The 26,844-nt window shown below is 37.4% G+C and overlaps 1 long non-coding RNA gene across 1 annotated transcript in view; it reads right to left on the minus strand.

Moving 5' to 3' along the window:
* Positions 1-237: 237 nt before the first annotated feature.
* LOC122161934 overlaps positions 238-26,844 on the minus strand; it is a 31,317-nt gene continuing 4,710 nt past the window's right edge. The window contains exons 2-4 of the long non-coding RNA XR_006169352.1: positions 10,178-10,289; positions 3,096-3,177; positions 238-1,627 (exon numbers count right to left, since the gene is read on the minus strand). This is a non-coding gene — a long non-coding RNA (uncharacterized LOC122161934). The remainder of the gene's footprint in view (positions 1,628-3,095; positions 3,178-10,177; positions 10,290-26,844) is intronic.

Genomic DNA, 26,844 nt, shown 5'->3' on the forward strand with positions numbered 1-26,844 from the left:
GGTATGTCAGGCTGAAAAGAGTTACATGGTGTTATGCATTCTGAGGGAGCATCACTAGACAAGCAAGTCATTCAAACTGATAATATGCTCTAGTCTTTGACTAAAGTCTTGATTTTTCTGCCCCCAAAAGGCTTCATTTTAAAGTAGTTCTGTATGAAATTGCCTTTTTCTCTCTCAGTTAATTCTCATGTCTAAAGTATCCTATAGCACATATTGCAAATTCATCACACACTCAAAGGAAATATTGTACTTCAGCTGTTCTTTTATTTTACTTTTCTTGTTTGGTCATGTGGTTACCACCCTAGGATATTTTGTTCATCCTGGAATGTAAAGCAGTGACATTAGTGGGGAATGGAAACTTGTCCTGATCTTACACAATAATATCCTTTTCGTTCAGCTCTAGTTACTATATCTGATAAACAGGAACTACTTAACATGATGCTAATTTACTATCAAGTTTGCTTCACATGTTTAAAATATAAAATTCTGTCGCTCACTGTTGCAACAAATGTCCTATCTTCCATGCACTAATCTTGTATGGCAGATGCAGACTCTCAAATACATAAATCTACTTGAAAACCAATCTGATAAAATGTTATGCCTGCAAAATGATGATTCACTTATATCAATGTACTTGTCACTCAGACCTTTAAAAAAATTACATATAATACCACAGAGTTGGGTGGGTGCTGAAAATATGCAAGACCTTGATAATAGGAAAACATTAGCCACAAAGTGTAAAGGAGAAACACTAATTGAAAACAACTGCACCAGTCCGAAGTTCTCTAGTCTGTGCATTGTATATTACAAAAAGGAACACATAAACCTTTGGTCTTACAGTGTGACAGCAACTATTTCATGTGCAATGGCAGTTTAACTGGAGGTATCTTACTCATCTCTCCAGTTTTATACCCACACTGTTTATAAAAACAGACATGGTTTAGGCTTTATGAATCAATATTTTAATGCTGGTGTCAAAACTTTAACTGATGCATCTTGCTCTACCTCCAAAGTATTCTGTTCTGAAAAGGTTGTTTTCTCACTTTCTAAGCTATTGCTGGGCACAGATTAACTACACATAAGTTTTACTTAATATAATTTGCTTTATGTGATTTTGTTGCTGATTAAAGATCTTCCACCACTGCATTGAATTTCTCATATCTTTAATGTTTGTATTCATACAGTGAATGTATGAAAGCTGTATATGTATGAGCTGAAAGACACAACAATGTTGTAGTGTAAGCTAAATTCCTCTAAAAGTTGAAGTCATCTTCTCAAAAAATGCATTGACATGATGGAATGAAATAGTTCTTTTTATCTCTCTTTTGTAGATAAAATAATTCCCCACTAGACTTCATGCTGAATCAAGCATACCTTGCACCAGGTGTTCTTGCAGACAGCCCCTGAAGGGGCTAACACATCGATAACACTGTCACCTTTGAACAGAGCTGATCCACGAAGCAGCAAAGTCTCTTTGCTCTTCACTCTTGGCAGTCAAGAATTAAGTTCATTAAGTTCTGCACCAGTAGTCTGGGTGGGATGTTTTTGTTTTTTGTTTGTTTTTCACAACCTTAGGAAGGCTTATCAAAGAAGAGCTATCATATATTCCTCCCATCTTCGTGAAATTCTGTGGCAAGATACAAGAGAAAGACACAAATTAGTGCTTACTCAAACACACAGAAAATAATACAAAATTGAATTGTTACCTATGCTATACCTGCAAAGTTTCAAGTTAGCAGTGTTTTGAGTCTTATGATGGTGTTATAGAGATACAAAGACTGCCACAGTTATGGCTGTGAAGGGCAGCAGGGTTACAACATACACAGTGCAGAAGAATCTGGGTTTTGTCACTTCTCTGTTTGTTGAATACTTGTCTCATTTGGCAGAAACTGTTCCTGGAGTGAGAAGTATTTAGTATAAATAGTCACTGTCTATCCACATTACCTAAGTTGATGATAGGATATTCAGGAAATAATGAAATTACCTCTATTCAATGTTTAATAGTTAGTAGTATGAAAAGTGGAGGAATTGAAGCAGGGTAATTTATTTGGCAAGGCAGGCAGAAGTGACTTAATAAAAGTCAACCAGGTACAAATTTAATGCTGTAGCAATAAATTTTAGTACCTACTTGCCATTCAGAAACCTAATTCTGCTGAAGCATTAGAGAGATGCATCAGTGTTTTGCTGGATTACAAAACATAATTTTGATATCATAGTTCATAGCTGGGATGCAATGCCAGCATTCTGTATTCTTAACTTTGTTAAAGTTTAGAATGATCTGCAATGTTACAAGGAGGATCAGATCAGTACAAGCATTATTAGCAAAAGAAACAAAGAAGATTCCTACTTCATTTTAATTCAGCTATGCTTATGTGGAAATGTAAATTTTGTTCTCAATAAATGTCACAGCAGAATTCTACTAATACTCTCCAACTAAAAGAATTTGGTCATCTTTTTATAGAAATGCGTTTGGGGCCTGGTCCAAACCTCATGAAAGTCAATTGAGATAATTGCAATGGCTTTCGTGAATTATTTTGACATTAAAAGACCAATAAAACATATAAAGGAAAGGATTTTGGTAGAACAAAACTGCAAAATTGTACGTCGAGTTCCAGTGGAGTACATTGTTTTAAAGAGGCCCCTATTACTGCTAAGGGAACCATGAGCTGAGCAACAAAAGATAATAATAGGTATAGAAAATTTCTTATCTGTGTTCTCAGGCAGTGAGAAAATGTCAATGGATGTTATCTGTGAAAACACAAGATTGAGTGAAAAAAAAAAAAAGGAAAAAGTAGAAGATAGCAAAGGGGAGGCAAACAACGGAGGCTGTCCCTATGAGTTGGAGAAGAATGGTAAAGGAGCTCTGGAATCAGCCAGTCCTGAGAGACACAAGGAAAGGCATAAAATGGGTCCTGACAAGACCCAAGAAACCTGGCTGGATCCGATGACTGCTGGTCAGGGGGCCCTTTGGGTGTAGTTTTAGTCAGGGGAAATAACCTTGTGTTGTACTGCTTGATAAAGTTTGCATTTCAGATAATAAACTGTGCCTGAGGAAAGGGCTGAAAAGAGGTTTGGGTGTGGTGTTGGATTTTTACCTGGCTGATGAGGCAGCCTGCCAGTTTATAAAAATGTAGGAGCTTAGCACACACTGTATGCTTGTACAGGACTTCCTTTGCCCTGGAATAAAGACATGATGCTTTTCAGTATTTTAAAGCAGACTTGCAAATTACCTTTGAGTGCATACCATGAAAAATTATCACTACTCCAAGTGAAGAAAAAGATTGTTTATGATCCATGAGTTTGAATTTATTTTTTCTTTTTTAAGAGTGTTTTGTATGTTGGCAGGTAACAATTCCAAAAGTATCTATGTGCGAAGTGGTAGAAAAGCACACTGCTCACCAATGTAAGTTAAAGAAGCCTTAAATACAGTGGACTTACGAGCTATGCCAACGTACAAAATGAAGCCTTAGATTTTCTTGGGGATAAACGGGGAAATAAACAAATGAGAATGGAAAGCAAAACTGTAGCCACAAAACAGATGTGTATATCAAGAGAAGAAAATAATAATTGAGGGAAGTCAAAATGTTTGCATATATTTTCTCCAGAAAAGGCAAAATATGGAAAACCAAGTCAGTGCAAGTTTTACCCAAATTGCCAGTCTTTATGCTATCCTATTTCTCCGGAAGCTAAACATATCTTTGTATTAGTAGCAAAAAGTAGAACACAGACAGACTTTTTAATATAGTTTAAATTTGAACTCAACATCGGCAAGGTTGAGAGAAAATTACTCTGTTTTGGCTGATGAATGGAGGAAAGTGTTGCTTTGATGTAATGAGATTTATTCCTATGAGAATGCTCAAACAAACAGTCTGTTCAAGGTATAAACAAATGTGATTATTTATAGACTAAGCCTGATACAGACCTAAAACTCCTCACTGCATGAACAGTACTCTGTGATGTTATGCGAAAAAAATGCTGTTTGCAGGCACTGACACACAGTGTACAGTATTTTCTAAGAATGATAATGCAACATGTTCTCCAGATCCTCACAGGATATGTATTGTTATTTCAGGATCCCTTCCAAATCTATTTGATCTTATTGTAAGACTCACTTCAATGGATTTTGGTCCTTAGCTTGTCATGTAAAATACAGGCTCAATACAGAGTTTATATTCAGAGAAGTGAAATAGAACCTTCCTATTCCCACACCCTAAATAAGCACTTTCACCCCGTTGAAGATCCTTCCAAAAATAACAGGAAGCAGGCAGGTAATAGTAACTATCTGGCCTAACATTATAATTGCAGCCCCAGGGAAGGAGGGAATAATGGATGCTTCTATATTCATTTTCCCCATGATGAAATCTCCAAGGAAAAAGGACATTTGTATTAACAAAGATTCCAAATCTTTAAATAATTCATTTTAAAGACCAACTGATTTAATCATTACAAAAAAATCAATATTTTCTACCAGTCCTCTGTGGTGCGTATGTAGCCAGTGCTCTTTCACTGTTTATTCTTGACTTGAGAAGAGGAATAAATGTCCAGTGTAAAACCATGGACATTTATACAACCATAGCTCAGCAGATGAGTGGAGAATATATTTCTAAATATAGACCTCTATTGTCAGTGTGTGCAAGTATTAGCTTGTAATTACTCCCTATTAGGCTTTCTGCTGGTCAGAGTTGGATGTCTTCAGCAGGGAGAAGGTTCATATTTTGCTAGGGCAGCAAGGAGAGCGCTGTGCAGACTGCACATGTAGGATCCATCTCCTGTGAGTGTATATAGCTACAGGTACATTCCCATGTGTTGAACAGGTCTTCTGTCAATACCATTAGCTCTCTCAGCTGGTGATTTCCTCCTGTTTCTTGGTGACCTTATCTTCACCCTTAGCAACTGTGGTGAGCTCCAACTCAACATTACCTGTGTGTAGCAGCTCAGCAGCTTCTTGTGAACTAAACTTAGCCCGGAAAACCAGGAAGTGAAGCCAGCACAGAACTTTTCAAGTGGTAAAGTGGTTCAAGGTAGAACAAAACTGTTCTGTGACTCACCTATGGGAGAGTCAAAGAGGGATCAGTAGTAGAAGTTAAGGTCAGATGCTGGCTTTAGTGGGTATAAGGTGACCTGGAGACAGCAATCATGACTCTTGGCGTTCCCTTCGAAAGGAATTGCAATTAAGCCACCATCGATTAAAAAAAGCTGCATATATAGCTATATATAATAAGCATTTTTTAGCTGTTTGATTCATGAATGTGAGAATTCACACAACAATATTTTCTTAAAGAGATTCCCCATTCATTAGTGTAAATTTGTTTTCAACACTGAATGGTTAGTTATGCAATTTGAGTGTGGTCATTCTTGCAGAATTTGTACAGCATCGTCATACTCATCAACATACTCTATACTCATCAGATCCCTGGCCTGCAGATGGTCAGAGAAAATTTTTCAACCCTCATCTCACGTTAACTTGCTAAGCTCATCTGGGCTGAGAAAACTTGTGTTTACTGTTCCCTGTGGGCCTCTCAATAAGAAATAGAATTGAGATTATTTCAGTATTTCCATCTCTGCTCTCTCATCCCACCTGATTCTGCAAAATCAAAAGGTCTCCTCTCAAAAAAATCCAAAAAGGAAACACTGATCTCTGTAAAAGCAAGAAAACTTTTACATAATAATTAATTAAATTTCTGGTTTACGTACAAAAGACAGAAGGCAATATATTAAGAATAATATGTGCAATATGTTTTACTAGAAATATTGCACTTTGTTTCATTCAGCAGCCAGAGAAGACAATGATATTTTCATGGTAACATCAGTAAGAGCTAGAAGACAATATTTGATGCTTGTGTTATGTTTTATGACCCATGGATAAGTTTTTGTTGATATTCTACTCAGCTCTCACATTCAGCAATATTAGAACTATCTTTAAACTTGAGGCAACTGTCATCTTCATGTTAATGAAATCTACACATACATGTTTTCTCTGCAAGTTTCTTACTTCTTTCTGACAAATTTTCCTGTCTCATCCAGGAATACTGATCATTTTGCAGATTATAAATCAGGAAGAGTCTGCTGTTATCACATAATTTGACCTCCTACATAAACTATTTAAATGAGCTCTTACATGAATTGATGCATACCATTTAGACTGTAATTTTTTTTTATCCTAATCTCATGAATAAATAGTTCAAAGTCAGAAAAAATCTTAAGGCCTGTACCAAAAAATCCCTGGCCACTCTGTTCTTCCTCCTTTTCAAGATATGTCTTCTTGTGTTAGGACAACGGGAAATGGTTTCAAACTGAGAGAGAAGAGATTTAGATTGGATGTAAGTTTTTGTTTGTTTGTTTGTTTGTTTTTTACAATAAGGGTAGTAAGGCACTGAAATAGATTGCCCAGAGAGATAGTAAAAGCCCCATCCCTGGAGATATTCAAGGTCAGACAGGAGGGGCTTTAAGCAACCTGATCTAACTGTAGGTGTCCCTGTTCATTACAGGGGAGTTGGGCTGGATGACCCATAAGAACTGTTCCAACTCAAATGATTTACGATTCTTAGATTCTAATTTTATTTTCAAGGTCCTACATTGGACCTCTGGAACTTATACAGTAACACATGATTCACATTACTTTTGAGTCTGCTTCAAACATAGATGCAGGTGGCATCACAACAGTGGTGGATATCACCCTCTGCAAGATGTGTCTTTCTGTAAACCACAGACTGCCTCTGTAGTTGTTGTTTTAGAAGAAGCCCTTCAGCTGGTGTTATCACATGATGACACAAAGTGTGGGAAATGAGACATTTGACAGGTGCTAAGAGAACTTGAAGACTAGAAACAAGAAAAAAAAAAAAAAAAGAAAAGGAAAGAAAGACTAAAGTTATGCCAAGAGACTAGAAAAGCAATAAAAGTTTTGAAAATTGTTTTCAAGGTAGAACCAAAGCGGAGAGAATTATAGGTCACTGGCTAGATTAGAGGAAACAATACATGAGATGCTACATTATATTTATGGCCACTTCATATGGTTATGTGATTTCCCTACTCTATTATACCAGACCTTATGGAACACAGTAAAAAATCTTTATGAACTGCTCCTTCTTTGGAAATTTCACTTACAATAGTAAGTCTGCACAAAACTGTAATTTGTTGCTTTTTCAGTGAAAACTTGTTTCAACATCTGAGTTCCAAAGCAGCTGTACAGCTGTCTGTTGCAAACTTGGTCTCAGAATTATTCAAATGTTGGGGAAAATACTCTAAGTCAGATACCATATATTTTCTGATTGGTTGTTGTTGTTGTTTGTTTTAGCTTGGTTTCCTAAGAAAACAGCAATTTGTGCTGTTCAGGCAACTTTCTGTCCCAGTTTCTTTCTGACCCGTTTCTATAGATTTTTTATACTTTTCTAAGTATGGCTGCCATCTTAATAATACTTACAATCCTAAGTGTTTCACAGAATTTATCTCATAGATGGAATATCATCTCACAGTACTCAAGTAGAGCACAAGAAAGGAGAACTCAGCAGTTACAAAAAATATTTGCCTCATCGGCCAGTGAGCCCAGATGTAAGTGGCTGGCTAACAAGCATAGCAATCAAGACAAGCACAGAAGCAATATTTCCTTACCAGGAAATTTTTTTATAATTACCTTTGAGGGAATTATTGTAGAGCAGAGGATATTGTGGTGGAAAGGGTTGAAGAAAAAAAGGGATCAAAATCTGTGAAAAGCCAGCAATGCCTCTGCTTAGAACCACCTATTAATTACACATACAAAAGATTTCTGCAATCACCAGAAATATTCAGCATGCAGTACTTTTTTCAATGAGTGTATTCATTGAGAATTATCCCAAATACATCTTTAAATGTCATTATATCTATGCACAAAATAGCAAAGAAATATTTTAATACATTTATGCATCAATTCTAAGCAGTCAAATGTTTCCTTGAATATGCAAATACAATGTATAAGTGCAGCAGTAATATAAGCATCCAAAAATTTGATTATAATTTCAATTTCATTAACACTATCCACATTCTCCAAAGAATGTTGATTAAAAAAATCAAGTCAAATTAAGAAATTTGACTAGAGCAGTAAGTCAAATTATGCAACTATTTATGCAATAAGTATATTGTGTATAGAAGTTTTCATTTGCCAAAGCAATAATTTTAAAACCAGTACAAAACCAAAACTGAATATAATTAATTGGAAGAGTATATGTTTCAAAGCAAAGACTGATAATGAAAAATATCTTCTGAAACAAGGGCTGAAACAAACTTTCAGGCCAAGGCATTGTTTTTTCATTGCTATCACCAGAGGGGCACATGGCCCCCTGTCCTCTCTGCCAACTCTCTTTCGTATGAGTCAGCAGGAGATCGAAAGTCTGTCAAACAACAGAAAGGAGATAACGCATTCATAGACCACTCTATTCCACACATGCCTCCACAGCTTTATTCCAGTATGCCAGAAGAGGAGAATCAAAATGACTGCTTTCTCAAATCCATCCACGTGCTGCTCAGTGTCGGCCTTGTTGAAATGGACAAAAGGGCAAACTGTCTGCAAATGAGATTAGCATCAACAAGGGCAGCAGGGAGTTGGCTTGGTCACTGCTGCAAATCAGCTTGTACTCTCAGCTGCTCTGCCCAGCAGAGATGCAATGGTGGCCCAGGAACTATTCCCCAAGGTGTTCTTATTCCACCTACAGCAAATCCTTGGATTTCACTCCAAGAATGCCAGGAGGGAGAAGTGTGGGGGTTACTACTGGCAAAACTGCATTACAGCTTTAATCTTACTGATTTTAAATTGAACCTGCATAAAAGATGAGTCTTTGTATTTAAAAAAAATGTATTGACAGTGAAGAATATTTCTCCCACTCTAAAATGAAGTACCTTAAAATTAACACACAATGAATATCTTTGAAATTATGCTCCACATCTTTAGTAATGTAAATAAATAAATAAATATGTCTTTTAATTTTAATTAATAAATAAATAAATGTGGAGAAAAACAATTACACATCTTCATATTTTTCAGATACAACAGCAGGTATCAGGAATAACATACATAGACCATGTTTATTAGGTACAGTTCTGAACTAATTGTTAAAAAAATGGAAAATTCCAAAGATAAGCATGCCATACACAATATAAAAGATTATATAACAAGCCAACTGGAAAAACACCTACAAAACCTGCAGCACAAATCTTCCCCAGAGACTGAGTACAGTCAAAATAAAAAAAATATACCGAATAATTAACAGGCGTCTTTGAAAATGGGGTGAAGTGGTTTTAGGCTAATATCCTGAAGGAAGTAACATGGTACACACTAAATCATGCATTACAGGAAAATGAAATCCTACCCACCTAGCTGCTGTTGAACCTCTAAGAACTGTCATTGCACAGGTGCTTAACAAGTCAGGAGTTAAGAAAGCAGTCCGGAGCACAACTATGTCCCTCTGAGACATTTAACACTGCTCCAGATGACAAGTAAAATCATCCTGGCAAGAATGTCAGTGAACAATACTGCTGGTAACTCTAGACAAAGAACCTAGATCCAAAGGTCAGTGAATGTGAGTGGGCTTCAATGGGCTGTGGATTAGGTCCCAGTTGCATAGGGTACAGAAGTTGTAGTAGGGGCCTGGGGGGAGAAGCCCACACACTCTCTTGTGGCAATGGGCAGTCTTCAGTACCTGCGCATTGCTCTCTCAAATTGCTGTAATCCAAAGGTGAGTTTGGCTCTTTACTCTAGACTACTCAGTGTGTGTAAGAGTTGAACTAGAATGGGTAGAGAACATAATATTGCACAGTGAACCATATGTCCTGGTAGGATGAACTGCTGTAGAAGATGAAATACTAAGTAATACTGAGAATTACTGGGGAAAAAAAACACCAACAAAACCAGTAACAAAGAAAGAAAGAAAGAGAGAGAGAGAGAAAGAAAAACCAAAAGGTATTGTTTAAGAAAAATACCTGCTTGGCATGTGAAAACTCTGACCGCATTATGAGTCACTGCAAGTGACTTCTGATGATTCACTGCCATTTTCTAAAACTCTGATAACAATCTCTAGTTGTTTCCAAAAACTTTTTTTTTTTTTTTTTCCCAAACAAATAGCTTTGGCAGCTTTTCATATCACAAAACTGCAATTTAGTTTTCTTCTTTTAGTCATATTAGTGAGTGTAGTAGGTTAAGATCACTTACGTTTCTTGCTCTTTGCATCTAGGAAGCCCATTTCTAGTGTAGTGCATTAAGAACTTGACTGCTGCAATTCCAGTTGTAAATTACTCTTAATTCTGGTGTTGATGGTCATTTCCTAGGAACAGGAATGAAGAAACAGAGCTCATACTGGTAGACCACTGGAATGCCATCTGATTCTATCTTTTGGTTGCTGACATGGCCTCTGTTTGAGCTAGTGACTCATACTTTATTTATGCAGGAATGTTTAATCACTTGCTTACACCAGTATCATTGCACAGATAAAAATAAAACCATGGACATTCTGTCAGGTATGAGAATGTTTCTTCCAGTCAAGCATAAATCCCTTTCCAAATGATACAATGTAAACTGAAAAAAAAAATAAATTTTTTCCATATCAGAAAAAGGGGGTCAAACTAAATTGAAGTAAATTGACACACTCAGCAAACGTACAGAGTTTAGCAGTGAAAAACTCAGCTCTGTTAGTACTAGTGTTCCTGACAGTCTTCACAGTGTTCTGTCCTGAACCTATTCAGTTGCTTGATATGAATTTAGGCACATTAAAAACTCTCCCAAAAATCACAGCATCCGGCAATTTGGGTAGGCAACAGCTTTGAAAATTGACATTATACAGCTTTGGAATATGTTTGAATAGTTTTGAAAAGTGGTTCAAGTTAAATCTGCTTATCAGATAAATTGTTTAAATAAATGATTGATACATTTCATACTTAAGACTGCAGGAAGAATTTCTTGATTCTGTTCATTCTACTGCATCTTCTTACATAGAAATGTGAAAATTTCAGATGGGAAACATCAATAGTCAGATAATTCTTCCAGTAATTTTGCTCCAATTTTTTTGTTCTACTCCAAGGCATAAATCAGTGATTGCACCCACATGAAATAAAAGCTGGTCTTGTGTTAATCACTGAGCACTGTGTTGAGACATCCTTGATCACCATGTGAATGCTCCTAGTCCATTTCAGCGCAATATTGCAGAGGCTAACTAAACCACTCTCAGCTTAGTTTGAGCCATTTTGACTTCTAAAAGGAAGGCTTACCAAGTCTCAGCCAGAAATCTCAGCTGGGAGTCAGATTTTCCTGAATTTTTTTTTTTTTTTTAGAAAAACAGGACAGAATACAAGGCTGAACTGTAAGAATGAACGAATATTGATATTGGATCAGACCTAACACTGATCTAGCTCAGTATTTGACACATGCATCAGCTATGAGCAAAAACGCTAAAGGAACAAAGCCAAGTACTGAACGATGCTTGTATTTATTAACATTCAGCTGTAAGAAATTTTGGTGAAAACTGAAACCTCCTGATGGAAGTTTCTACAGTGATTTGTCTGATCTCATTTAATTTATCCATACTTTGGCATTTTTACTATCCCATAGCACTTGGTCATCACCTGGAAAAAAAATATTCTCCTTCACTTAAGCCTGCTGCTTGATAATTTTTTAGTGTGGTTCAGGTCCTTGTGTTGTAAGAAATAGAAGGCAAGAAAAGATTTTACTAAGTGTAAAATCACTTCATTGTGTCACATTGTATTAGGCATTAATATTTACATAGAAATCAGTATATCTGTGCAAGTCTCTATTGAATTTTCAATTTGTTTTTAGTGCACACGGACCTGGCAGTTTACTCCATTTCAGTTACAGTATGTTGATCAACGCTTTTCTGATTCCTATGGGGACATCTGTTCATTAGCACGCAGGGAGGCCAATATTGCTTTAGGTAAAGATCAGCTAGTTCCTCTGTTCTACACACTTGGGAAGAATAGCATTGCTTATAAAATGTAACAAATGTTTCCTGGACTCCAGCCAATATATTTTTGATCTTTTCTTGATCTTCATTTTCACTAATCCTTTTCTTTTTGTATTTGTGCCTTTTGTTGACATGCCAAAATTCTGTCAGTCTTGTTTCCTCTTTCAAAAAACGTATTTTTGTTAAGTTGAATTAAGCATTCTACCCTGTTGCCAAGAGCAAATTAAGTTCCCCCCTTGCTGAAATAAAATTTTGTAAAGTGTCCGGGCAATTAGCTCTAATATGTGGTTGCTGTAACTCTTAATTTTCCCCTTTCAAGGGTTTTCTTTTCCTCTGTCTTTGTTTCTGCACAGAAGATGTGAAATTCCTTCTCTTCCCTCTGGTTGTAGCCTTTTAGTTCCACAGTATCCAGCAATCTGAACAACTTAGCCAAACCTCACTTTTAATCTATAATCCAAAGGTATTTGAACTAACAAATTGTTCATTCTTCAAGCAGAAGGCTGAGCTGGTGGACCAGCCTGTTGGAACTGGAACAGAACTTGAAGAACAGACTTCTGAAGAGCTCTCCCAAGCACAACATTTAAGCACATCATACATGCAGCAAAAGATTTCCCATGACAGCTGAAAACTGGCACAGCTCACCTGTATAACTCAACAACAGAAGTCTTTCACATCTTTGCATTTGCTGTCAGGGGCTCAATTCCAAAAGGGGGGTTCAAGGAGGAAAAATTACAAGCATATAATTATTTCAAGTAGCTGGAAAAGGAAAGGCCTCATTTCAGAATGATCACAACAAAGTCCTTCCTGTGTGGTGGAATGGCTCAGCTCTGCCTTATCCTTCTAGCCATGCCTCAGCATTCTCACATCAACAGCAGCCTATTGAAGGTTTCTTCTAAAGGTCGTCTTCGACAAAGAGGTTTTCCTTATCCCCTTCCCCACCTCTTTGCATTGATATACATGCAGGAAGGATAAGACAAGGATTAAGACTTCTCTCTGCTAGCCATACCAAGCACTCTGATGAGGAAGGATGTAATGAGAGCCAATGAAACAGTTGTCTCAGTTCCAGTAAAAAGTCATCTTCTATTAAAAAAAAATCCTGGACAGTTTCCCAGTGTCAACTAGATTAGGATCAGCTAATTTGTTTATAAGGAGTCTGACAGCTTGAACATTACTCTGTCAGCCACTGTCCCTCTCTTTCCTTTACATCCCTATTTATTTTGGCAGACTTAAGCAGTGTATATGATAAAGCTGTTTTATAGTAACAGCCATAGTTCTACTTAAAACAGAGCACTGAAAGTCAGAGAAAAGCTTCTTGTATTCCGGAGGATATCTATACACATCTACAAATTGACCAGCCGCACTGCAAATGCTCTAACAAAACAACACATGAAACCTACAATGACATGAAATTCTCTTTTGTTAAATACATACATATATATATATATATATATATATATATATACACATATACTTCTCTCCACAAGTGTATTTTCCTGCTCATGTACTTCCCATTGCTGATTGCCAATCCATCAATGCACTACTCCCTTAAGACTGAGATGTGGGTAAATTTTTTTGTTTCCCTTCTTTCCTTCTTCATTTCCAGTGGTTTCTACAACACTTCATAGGCTGTCTCTTTCCTAATTTTATTTCCTCTCTACCCTAATTGGTAATTTAGAAGGGAGATACAGCTGAGAATAAGGTGCCCAGCCCTCATCAACTTCATTACAAACAATGCACCAAGTACCCCTCAGTGTTTGGAAATTCTCTTGTGAATAGCAACACATTAATAACTCAGTCTCTTTATTTTAAAGTAACATGGCTGCAGTTGTGTTCAGTATTTCATGGCCTGTCTGCTCCCTGCCTTTTCTAATATCCATAGCAGCCAATTTTTCTGCTCCTTCAGGTGACTTAAAATAATCTGCGTGTGGACAAGGTTAAGAAGCCTCTGTACGTATTCCTAGAGAATAGTTGGGGAGGATCCTGAAGAAGGTTATGATGACAGGTGTGAGCTGAAGCAACTTCTCACAGAATCACAGAATCACAGAATCACCCGGGTTGGAAGGGACCTCAAGGATCATGTAGTTCCAACCCCCCTGCCTAGCAGGGCCACCAAACACACACATTCAGATCAGGTTGCCCAGGACCCCGTCCAACCTGGCCTTAAACACATCCAAGGACGGGGCATCCACAACCTCCCTGGGCAGCCCGTTCCAGGGCCTAACCACTCTCCTTGTATAGAACTTCCCCCTAACATCCAACCTAAATCTTCCCTCCTTCAACTTGGATCCATTTCCCCTAGTCCTGCTGTTGTCAGCCCTTTTGAAGAGTTTACTCCCCTCCTGGGTGTAGGTTCCCTTCAGGTATTGATAGGCTGCAATGAGGTCACCCCGCAGCCTTCTCTTCTCCAGGCTGAACAAGCCCAACTCCCTCAGCCTGTCCTCATAGGGGAGGTGCTCCAGCCCCCTGATCATCTTAGTCGCCCTCCTCTGGACCCTTTCCAAAATCTCAATGTCTTCTCCTTCAGATATCCCACCATTACTTTGTGGAATGGGTGGGAAAGGGCACGGAACTCAGTTGTAGGCTGAACCTGAATCTGCATCTGAACCTTCTCTGTCTTTTTTGTTTTTTTTAACCAATCAATTCAAATCCCCACACAGGCTCATTTTGCGGGATCTCACCATAGCAGCCATGTGTGACCTGCTCCCAGCTTCATTCAGTGCACTAGCAAAGTTAGCTACCCTCCTCTGTTGTAATTAGTATCAGAACTCATCAGAACTCTGGTGCCTATTATCATAGTGCTCCAAGAAAAGTCTCAGATATTTGAAGGCAAGTCCAATAGTCCACAAGGCCTGAACTTTCACAGTAACATTCTGCTCCAAATTTTATCCTCCTCCTCTAGTTCATGAGTTTCTCCATGCTCTTCTCTCTTCATCTTTTCATTTCCCATCTGGAAACCCAATTCACACCCTGTTCTGTTCCACTTGCTTTAGCTTCTTAATCCTCCTTGATTCTTACCCCTGATAAGAATGAATTCTTTTTTATTAATGTTATCAAAAGGATGAGTTAAAGTCAATGCAAGACTTGTAATTCAGCTGCATTGTTGAAGTGAAAAGTCAAGCCAGTGAAAAAAGCAAATAAAACATGCTCGAAGGTATACCACAGCAGCTTTTAAAAGAAAACATAGACTCTTCAGAAAAAAAAACAGGCTTCTAAAGATGAGAGAGAGGTGCATGATCATTCAAGGGACAAGTATTCATAGAAGCTACTGGTAAAGTACATACAATATTTTTCAAACTTTTCAGGTCAGCTATATGATTAGAAAAACCCATCTCATAATATTGCCATGATTTTCCCATGTTGAGTCTACAATAAGATGTTCTATAGCTAAATAATGGTATTAAAATACATATTTACATACCATAACACAATTTTCATAGTAAGTCACTATTTTTTTTTCTAGAATTTTCTCGTATTAGATGAGAAAGGCAAAAATAGTATTCCTGCAGTATCTTTCAGTTCATAATGCCACAGAATATATAATTACTGCTTTTCAACTTTGATTCAGATGAAGAGGTCACCTTCTTTCTGAAGAGTGATTGTAATCTGTTTCTTATTCACTTTAATTCTCATTGACTTTGCAGCTTTATTCTGCAAGGTAAGTAGTACTTAAACTTTTATTTTCTGGCCTTCAGATTAGGATTTACACAGTTGTAGCAAGTAGTCTTGAGAGGCATATTATTTAACAAATATTATTTCCAAGCATGTTTACAGGGGAAAAATCAGAAAACCTTGGATGAAAAACGGATTTAAATTATCATAAGGCATAAAATGAAAAAAAAAAAAACAAAACTATTAGTTTATTAGAAAGAAATGAAAGTGATGTATTATGATGTATTATTCTTTACGTAAGACAAAAGCCTATGTGTTTTCACACACATGAGATAAATTGCAGTCAAGCTATTTAGAGGGAAACGTATTAACGAAGATAGAAGAGTACTGGGCAGAGCACAGAAGAAGTGAGTTTCTACTTTCTGAAGAAGATTTAGGTAAATGATTTATGTTCTAGCTGGCAGAGCTAGATGAAAATGCCTTTAGAAAGAAATAAGAAAAATTTGGAAGTAGCCAGGCTAGCTGATTTTGGAACTTACAAAGGTGCTTTCCTAAATTCCAGAATCTTTGAGATCCTGGAGAGGAAGATCCAGAAAATGAAGAAAGGCATATACTTTTTGAAGAGGGAGAGAAGACGTGAAGATGCCAAGCATTATAAATTAATCAGTCTATAAAAATCCTGAACAAATTACTGAAAAATCCATGTCAATTGCTGTGAAGGTGATAAAGTGATTAAAAAAAAAAGGCAACAAGGGAGTATGAAATCAACGTGACTTATTTCTTTGATAGCTTCCAGGTTTAACACATAAAGGTGAAAGAGAAGATATGCTGTATGTCAACCACAGTAATTTTGTCATTGTCTATGTGGTGTTTTTGTACAGAAGCAGAATCTAGGTATAGTCACCATCAGGTAGACAAGGTTGGCTGAAAAAAACAATTTTCAAACCTAGTTATCAGCGATTCCCCAAAAAACAAACAAACAAAAATCCTCAAGTATATTCTGCCAGGATTCTCACAAATCTAGTTGTATTTAATATTTCCATAATCATTTACACAGGGCAATAGAAATCCTACTTGAAAAAAAATCTTGTGGGCAGCCACAAGTACTTTGGTGAAAAGGATTACAGTTCACATTAATCTTTTTAAATGGGAAGAATAGTGAAAAATTAGCAAATGGAAATTCGGAGATGAAACCCACCCAAAGCTACACAGAAGCAGAACACCACAACACAAAAGGAGAAACTATCTGGGCAATGTGGCAGATCAGTAACTGGATGAGACAGAAAGCAAAATTTAGTTTACTCTCTGCTGGGGAGATTTCAGGCAGGGCCCCCAGAACTATCCTAGTCACAGCCATAGCAATAGTAGTTGTACTCTGCGTCTCAATCCTCTTGCAAATCCTGAGAATTGAGGGGTATTGTCTGTGCTGGAGAGCTTTGATGAGGCATATTGTATTATGAAGAAAGCAAATACTATGTATGTGACTCAAAGGCCACTTCACTTCATACAAGTGTGCTGGTATGAAGGTGAGTGGTGAAGTCTTTTGGACATATTCTGGAAAACTTGAGTCACTTTACTGGCAGGGTGATTCAAGGATATATTTCAAGTACAAGTTGGACAATAACCTGACAATTACATTTGTTTTTATGGCAGTGGCGATAGTCTTCTGGGGAGGTTGCCACACTTCCATCATTCATATACACTCTGGTAGTTTAGAAGGAGGATGCTCAGAGAGGGAAACCTGTCTATAGCCCTGCTTGGGGAAAATAAATCAGCTAGATTTATAAGTGGTCTGGCCCCAACTGTTCAAGGATGAATGTGTCAGCCCGTATTATGTTAATGAATTTTTGGTGCTGTTTTACTTGGAGTGTTTTTTAGTTTTACTGCGATTTCTTAAAAAAAAAAGAAAAATATATATTCCTGGATTATATGGGATCTATTACTGAAAAAAAAAAAAAAAAAAAAAAAAAAAAACCAAATAAAATTTTTTTTTTGGGTTTTTTTTTTTAAAAAAAATAACAAAAAACCCAATTTTTAACCTATTTGGAAAAAAAAAATGAAAAAAAAAAAAAAAAAAAAAAAAAATCTCCTAGTCAATAGTGTTGCTTGGGTTTTTGTTTTATAAAACATTAGCACATAGCCCATTCTTAGACCTCTGTATCATAGACAACATCCAATGAAGTCAAGATCAGGAGCAGGATCTCCATTATGCACTGAATCATACACATACTTTTTTGTTAACAGCGCAATCAAATTATCTTAGTTCTGCGACTCTTTTTTTTACTATTACAGACTGCACAGAGAAAGGCTAAGCTTATTCACAGGCACCAAGGTACCATAAAGATTGATCAAACACAATAAACTAAAGTGGCAAGCATAAAGTTTCTGCATCAAAGTCTCAAAAGCCCACTGAGGCAAAACACTCCTACATCTTAGCTGTGTACAAAACATTCCCAAACAGTGAGATACTGGCTTTAAACTCATAGATAGATGAACTGAATCATAAAAATTGGTCTCATATTATCCCACCCAAAGCATGGATGACTGGACAAAATGAGGGAAGCCAGATTAACATCCAGGTTAGCTGGTGAGTATCACCGTGACTCTGCATCTGTATATAATATGTTTTTCATAGCAACCACAGCTTGTAGGTGCAAGGACAGTGTAAAAGGAAGGAAAAAGAGTGTTTAGCTTTTTTTTTCTTTTTTTTTTTCTTTTTTTTCACTTAGCTCAAACACAGAAGTGATTCATTTTTACCAGTAGGGAAAGTAAGGGCATCCCTTTCATGAGTCAGATTCTTTATCTTGTGGATTTCTGTTTTCAGTGTCTTGTCTCTTGATTTTGCTTTTAATTCCATGTGACAGTGACAAGCCTAGCACTGAAAAGATAACCACCAAATATGCTTTCTCCTCATCATATCAATCCTAGTAATTTTGATCTAATTTCAGTTCAGGACTCCTTGTTGCTAATACCAGTTGTAGGCGACCAATTCAGTTCAGTCTTAAGTGCCTGAAGTTATGAAAGCTAACAAATACACGTCCTGTTCACTTTTAGTCAGCACAGACACAGAACCTTGTCCAACCAGGCCACATCTACTAGGCAGATAGATAAGTACGTTCGAGAGCTTATGTTTAGCCCTTACAGTCCGAAATCCTTCATCAGCTTTTCCAGAAAAAAATTAAACAATTCTGAATATTAACATGTATTTCACAGTTTAGCCCTGATGTAACTTATCTGGGCCTCCCAAATCATACCAGAAATTAATCAGCCATACAGAGTTAGGGCTGAAAGGTCTCAAAAGTATTCACTGACTTTGCATGCCTCTGTTTACGGTTGTCTGGCTTTAAACACTTACCAGCAGGTGTCTAAATTAGGCTGTCTAAAAAAAGAAGAACCCAAAATGTGGGGGACTTTTCAGAAAAGATTTCCCCAGGTGATGAGGTCAAGGATTTTGAGTGAGCCAGTCCTCAGTTCAGAAAAGGAAACCAAAGCCTGATCCAAAATTTACTGAAGGCAAAATCTGTGGAAGTGACAATCACAACATATTCCAGATTGTTGTGTACTTCCAGATGAAGCTTGTATTATAGGGCGCTGTTGAAGAGAGATGATCACTTTCATATTGAAACTATATATTGCTTTTCTATGCACCTGCCCAGTTACTTAGTATACAGAACACATCTTCTCTAAAAAGAAATAGAAAAAAAAAAAAAAAAAAAAAAAAAAAAAGGCTGTCTTTAATCTAGTCCTGAAACCAAGGGAAGCATAATCTTCAATCTGTCTCAGTCAACAAATGTCCAAGGAACCAACCATAATCTTTTTTACTGGTATCTGGAAAATGTAGCTTCCTTTGAGCTTTTATGTGCCGAAACAGTATCTGACAAATCACTGTCACTGGGATACCAGCCACTTAGGTACTCTGATGCCAGACTTCTACGTCAGTTTTCAGCTCTGACAGAGTCTTATTTCAAACTATTTAAATACTCAAAACACCTTGAATTATTTTTGAATTTACAGCTCTGTCAAAATCCCTAGCTCCCCCTGACTGGCTACAAGGTCTTAAAAACTCCAATTCTCTTGCCTTCTCAAATTTTTATCAAAGATTAATTAACATGGGTTGAAATATATCCCTTTTCTTAACAAACGAAAAGCTGTATTTTTTTAAAGTGATCACAGAGAGATTCAGGATATGAAAATAAAAGATTTTAATGGTGTAGACAGAAATACAGTTTTGGAGAAGTTGGACTAACCACCTGACAGTGGCAAAGAGAGTGAGAAAGGAGGTCAAATGTGCACCAGTTAAATACACCTGTGAACAGGGAGGTGTAGAGAATAGATTGCTTCAGAAACAGCAGAAGTCCATAAAACACCAAAAACAGAATGTGGAGCTCCCATCTTTCTTCAGACATCTTGTTACATAAAAAAAAGGACAGTATTTGTCTTCCTTTAACTAAAGGAAATCTGGGACAAATCAACGGGTTTTCTGTCTCTTTTTGCAAAGCAGAGGAAGAGAACTCTAAGATCTTGGTTACTTTGTGCATTTAACTAAGCACAGAATTTGGCCTAAAGTTTATCTTTGTAGGAGACAAAAGATCTTGTTTTCATCAAATCTTTACTCCAGTGAGATAACACCAAGATGAAATCCAGTAACTAAATACTAGAAGACATAAAAATTCTGTCATCTTCACTTCTCAGTGGAGAGCTGAGTTAGAGAGCACTTGAAAGCTAGGTACACAAAGGGTCTTAGCCGAGCATCTAATTCCCATACCACTGTATCTACGTTGCCAAGTAGAGCAGCTCAGAGGGAATGGATTCACTGCATGGAATGATTGATATGGGGGACACATCCTCTTATGGGATGGTTGGTTGACAAGTGCTGAGGTCAAGAAAAATACCTCCTATTCAGTCCCCAGAAACCAGAGACCTATGTGCTGAACTGTGGACTTCAGGAAGGTACTCCTCACCCCCCCATCATTTACAGCTTTCATTTCAAAATACACTGCCAGAGAAAGCAGTGCATGAGAGTTATTTAGTGGCTGTCACTGGCCAGGACAGGGCTGGATCAGTTTCAAAGCCATGGGGGTACCACGTCCAGCCCTGTGGAACAGCAGCAAGCAGCCCTTGCATGGGACTCAGCCTGGTGGTCCTGTGGCAGGCAAGCTGGCCAAGTAGGCTGTGTCCCTGGCCAGGGAATGATGGGTGGAGAAGGAACAAGGCTTTTTTGACCAGGCAGGCTCAGATATGAGCCAGGCTTTGAGCTGTTTGTTTTGTCCACACCATAGTATTTTTTCACATAGATGGAAAGAAAAGTTCAAGGGCCTGATGAATTTCAAGCCGTCACCATCTGAAGCAGGGGTTTTGAGGTGTTTCTGCTGCCTATGTTCCATTTTATGGGCTTGTACAGTATTTTAAGTAATTTGCCCCAGGTTATTACAGCTATTTGTGGCAGAAGAAGGAAATACACCTTCATCCCCAGAGGCTCTGGCTAACACCACAACCACACAAGCATCCTTCCTCTTTTGTCCTTCCTCCCAGCTAGTCAGAATCAGCTTATGTTAACAAACAGGGACATTTTTTATCACAGAGAGATGACAGCCCAAGAGGCAATGCAATTTAGGTTGGATGTTAGGGGGAAGTTCTATACAAGGAGAGTGGTTAGGCCCTGGAACGGGCTGCCCAGGGAGGTTGTGGATGCCCCGTCCTTGGATGTGTTTAAGGCCAGGTTGGACAGGGTCCTGGGCAACCTGATCTGAATGTGTATGTTAGGTGGCCCTGCTAGGCAGGGGGGTTGGAACTACATGATCCTTGAGGTCCCTTCCAACCCGGGTGATTCTGTGATTCTGCAATGAGATAGAACTTGCTGGGAGCCAGACACTATGATCACCATGTGGCACAAGGTCTATCAAATACAAAATGACCATAGCCCTATGAAAGACAAGATTTCTGTGGAGCTGCAAGTGGAAAGGAGGCAGAAAGGTAAAAAGAACAGCTAAGGAAGGTGTGTATCTATTTGAAAGTAAAAGAAGGTAAGATTCATAGCTGTCATCCTATTTCACACAATGGTAGAATTTCTAGTGGATTCAATAGGATGACTTATTAGCTAGCCAGATGAATGACTAAAGAGAGTAGGATGTCAATGTACAAGTTAGTGCTGTCACCCTCTACGAAGCTCTGAGATGCCAACATTTTGTTTCCTCCCAAACTGAGAGGGAATTGTTCAGTACTAGATTTTTTTTCAGATTAGAACATGATGTAAATGCTTATTTTGGTTAAGTCAATATAATCACCTTATACCTTAAGATTTTGGCTTATGTTATGACAGAAAAAGCTAAAATAGTAATTCCTGAAAGCCCTGTGTATTTTATACAATCAATATATAGAATATGACTATTGAAATGAGAAACTATTTTGATAACTTCTTGCAAAATTTTTTCAAAAATTAGTATATTCACATAAAAACAATTTTATTTCATTGAACAAGTACTTCAAGCTTTCCACCCAATTTTCCATTCATTATTTTTAACAAGCTGTACTTGCATGAACTGGAATTTCAATCTTAAAATGTAAGGCTCAAAATCTTGCTGTTCCTGATGAAGAAACCTTGCCAATTAGTTTTATTAGAAATGTGTTATCACCTATTATCTTTCACAAGCCTTGGATCAGGCTCATACTGAAAAATCTGTAGCTATATCTTTAATCACAGTAAAAATCTGAAGAGATGTAAATTAATAAAATGTAATTAATAGATTTTTTTTTTCTCAAGGCATTTTCTAGCTTGTCTTTTGATCATTATCATCAAACGTTTCATCTGTAGTGCTTTATTTGGTGTAAAAATAGTGAAAAAAAATAACAATGAAAAATAAATTAAAATGTGTGGATCTTTTTGCTCAGTATTTGGAAAAAGCTTTTTGAGCATTCATATTTTCTAACTACAGAGCTGGAGGAATATGTTTTATGTTTTCATTGCGCATACAGGAGTAACAATTTGTGTGTAAGTTACTATCAAATATTGTGAAGTATAGATTTTCTTGTGGTACGTTGGCATAATTACTACCAGATCTCATTGAATTATTCATTTTCATTCTTTCAGTTAAACAAACAAATAAACAAACAAAAAAAAAAGGGGGAGGGGGGAGGGGGGGAAAAGGTACAATTTCACGAAAGTTGTATAGAGTAAGTTGTGGCCCTGTATTTTTCCAGTTATCTAAGGTTCTTTTTATGTCAGAGTCCTGGCATCTGAATTTCTACAGAAGGAGAAAAAATACTTCTGCACTTATTTCAGACTACAGAGCAAGTATACAGGATTGAGCTGATCTTGGTTTGCAGCTGTAGAATTACAATGGGAACAAACAGGTAAGAGAAAACAAGACAAGAAGCATACCAAGAAGAAATTACATTTCCAAGTTCGAAGCAAGTAGTCAAAATATTGAGATTTGCTGTATAAAAGATTTGCGTGGAAACATCAAAACAACTGTATTGACACACTAAATATTGGAATGTTTCTGCTACAAGATGTCAGCCTGACAGTACAAGGTGTTATTATTCTTCTAATGTCAAACACAATACAGACATCGTACTAGTGCTAATTTAAGAGCTTTAAAAAGTAAAGATATGAATGAAGTAAAACTGAAGCAGCCTGCGTCCCTCTGCCACTGGTGCTCTGTGAGGCTGGGTGACTGCATCCACCTGCCATAACCTGCAGGCTTTTAATTCCTGCTTCCTAACCATGGCTTGAAAAGCAGAAGAAAAGGACACCAGGTAGGAGGTTGCTTACAATCACTCTGCTGCTTTTTGTGAGATTAAATGTGGGGATTTCCCACCAAAGTGAGGAAGAAAGCACACCTGTAAGGACTGAACATCACTAATAATTTGGCATGCCTTCCTTCCTGTTCCAAAACTTGCTGGGACATTTTTCACTTTTTTCAGCCTCTCTTTTGTGTTACAGCTGTATGACAATATGAAATTTTAAAGCTGTGAAGCTGTACTTTCCCATCTGCTCAAGTCTTAACATGACTGGGCTATTTTTCTTTTAGAAAAACTAAAGAGCTGTTTTCTACCTCTTTACTTTCCAGTCCTTCTCTGTGATTTATTTTCTCTCACTCTCTCTTTCTGCCCTCCCTTTCTCTTTCATGTATTGTGTTGATGCTCCCTGAAGGCTGTCCCACCCCATGCACTTCACCAGGGGAGCAGTGTGGCCTTCTGTGCTTGGATCCCCTGCTTGGATGGTATTCTGCTGATAGAAGCCTGGAGTGCACAAAGGAGATAAAACTCATTTCTCCTCTATGAAATAACGGTTGGATGAGAGTTGACCAGAATGTGTTCTGAAAGGGCCTGATCTAATATCCACTGCAATCAATGGAAGTCTTCAACTGACTTCAGTAGGTCTCAGATAAAGTCCCATATTAACATTACAATTGCTGTCGTTCACAACAGAGGCTCTGTACAACATGTTTTGTGAGAATAAAAGACAAATATGGCATGATATGTTTATCTCTGCTGTTTTAAAAGAACATAAACTTCATTCAAATTTATCACTTTGTTTTCTTTCTGCTTTTATATATCAGATGTTCCCTTGTTTGCAACCCTCCCTGTACTTTGAGATCTCTCAAGCCTCAACAGAAAGACAAGAATATTAAAAATCAACAAGGAAGTTTTCCTCACAAGTAATCTAGGCATTAGTGGTGATTAAGTGTGACAGAAGAAATGACTTTAGAATAATTCAGATGAAAAAAAAGGTCCACCTTCTTTAATTGGATCTCACTTGCATGGGTTACACTGATACCATTATCCTCCATGTTTCATTGTGTTCCAGGAAAAAACAGACCTAAATATCTGATATAAAAACCCAAGTTGAACTTTCTCAGGCTGAAGATGTAGAGGCTTTAAAAAAGGCATAAGTATGACTCCCCTTTTAGAAAGTTGCCTCACTGCTATTTAATAAATATCTGTAGAGTTTAGAAAAGTCAATACAGCTGTGTCTGCCGACCCCCACTGCGTGGACAGAAGGAAGTGGAGTAGGAGAAACTGTTCTAAAAGAAAGATCTCTCTCAGAGCTTTTTGCTTCAGTAACTTTCCATTTGATTTATATCACAATCGTCTTAGTGACTCTCATGAACATTAATGGACTAATTCTTGCAACATCCTCTAAGGAGTGGAAATATTACCACTTGTAACAGTCCGAAAGCTGGACACAGTTAAGCTAAATGGTGTGCTTTGGGTCACACAGCAGGCCCATGGTAGCATGCAGTCCTCTGCACTGAAACTCAGCCTCATGGTGACCTCAGCAATTCCAAGAGGACCCTTGAGCACCTGATGAAGTTGTACCAATATGTTTTGCTGCTGGCTGTTGCTCTTGAAATCATCTCGTCTAGGGCTGAGCTTCATGCTTCATGTCCTGGGCTTTGTCCTGCCCTCATTTAGACTACCAGAGAAGTCTTTTTGATGCTGCTATGAACAGAAGCAGGCATATGACATTACGAAAGGGGCCTGTTAAAGAACTGAGAACTAAATTCAGGATTGCATCTGTGTCTCAATTCTGTTTGTCTTAACTAATGTATATACTTATAGATACACACATGTGCACGTTTTTTCTACCAACCTGGTTATTATACCACTTAAATCTTTTGCCTCCTCTCCGTGATTTTTTATGTATCTTCAGCTACCACCTCTGAAACTACCATTCTGAAATTAAAAAGTTACTTCTAAATTGTAGTTTTTTATGCCGAAACCTCAGTACAGGAAAGAACAAACTAATCAATAAACCTGAAGTCAGCTACTTTTTATCTCTTTATTGTTATACTTTCCCTGGGTAGTTTGGCTTTTAGCTTTTACTAAATCAGTCATAACTCAGTATTTAAATATAAATACAAATGTATTTAAATTATTACTACCAATGAGGCTTATCTATATGAAAAGTTATATTGTGCCATAGATATAGTTTTTGTATATAGTTTTTATACGTAGTTTTTAAATACAATTTTTAGTTAAACTGATGTAGTAAAATCTATTCAAATCATGTACAATTCATATAGATTTTATTCCAGATAAGATAAATTAATTTGAGCTGCATTAAATAAAATTAATTAAATTTATATTATGTTTTACACTATTTTCACTAATGTCTTTTCCAGTGTGATTTCAAGTTAAACAATTTCTACAAATCTAATTTTGTAAAAACAAAAAAATTAAGTCTGGTCTTAGCACTTCAAAGGACTAAAATGCTGACATAGTTAACAGATAGCCAGACTAAAAGGAATTTTCACAAGTAGCTACCAAGTTTTAGCTCAAGGACAGTTAAAGGTAAAGGAGAGAACCCCTACACTGCAATTGAACAGAAAAGGCAGGGCGTTTTTTTGGCTGATCATAGTTTTCCTGATCAAGGAGGAAAAAAATAAGACAAAACCCTTAAAAACCTCAGGAAATTTAACTATAACTTTATGCCCAAATAAAACTCCAAGAGTTGGCAATGTAGCCAAAGAGAGACTCTGTGAAGTATTTGCCATGATGAAAGAGAACCTGGTAATTATTATCCCTTAGTAGGATTGATGAATGATTTTCTAGAACTACACCACTGGCACTCTGAAGAACCTCACAGAGATGTCCCTAATAAGTCAGACATAGACACTGAAAAAGTATTCCCAGCTAACGGCAGGCCACAGAAAAGCATTGCAACCGTGTGTAATCAAAGCAGTAAGCAGTACTTAAAGACTGATCTTGATCATAGATGTGCAAGGAATGCAAGATGTAGGAAATGCCAGAGGAAAGGTCATTTTTCAGTTGTATGCTGATCAAAAGCAATAAGAAGGAGCATGCAGGCCATTCTTCTTAGGCTCTAGTGCTTATGTGGGTAGCTCTGATGAATCCCAGAAAGTGAATTTGTGGTAAGTGTATCAGCTTTAATCAGGCTTTATAACTAAAGTCTATTTTCAGGGCTAGTATACAAGATTCTCCGTTACCAATCCAAGCTAAAATTCACAAGCATCACCTTTGATACATCAGTGGCAAGAATAGGCCTTGAAAGTGCACATGACAGAGGAGATAATGTGCATCTCATTTGCTGGGATCTACTGTATGGTCACAGGCTAATATTTAGCCAACATGTAATGGCAGGCCAACACGACTGATGCAGAAGTTCAAAGGGTGCATTGGAAGAATGTGAGTCTCTTGATATGTGAGGCAAGAAAGACAAAATGCTGGAGAGGTAGCAATGCCCTGATAGCAGTGATGCAGAGCATGAAAGCTCAATTTCTGATGAGGTCAGAAAAAAACAGCCAAGGGATCTGAGCATCACAGTAGCAGG

This window comes from Centrocercus urophasianus, unplaced genomic scaffold (genome assembly GCF_019232065.1).
Source record: "Centrocercus urophasianus isolate 14NV4802_14NV808 unplaced genomic scaffold, USGS_Curo_1.0 seq_10, whole genome shotgun sequence".
Taxonomy (NCBI): domain Eukaryota; kingdom Metazoa; phylum Chordata; class Aves; order Galliformes; family Phasianidae; genus Centrocercus; species Centrocercus urophasianus.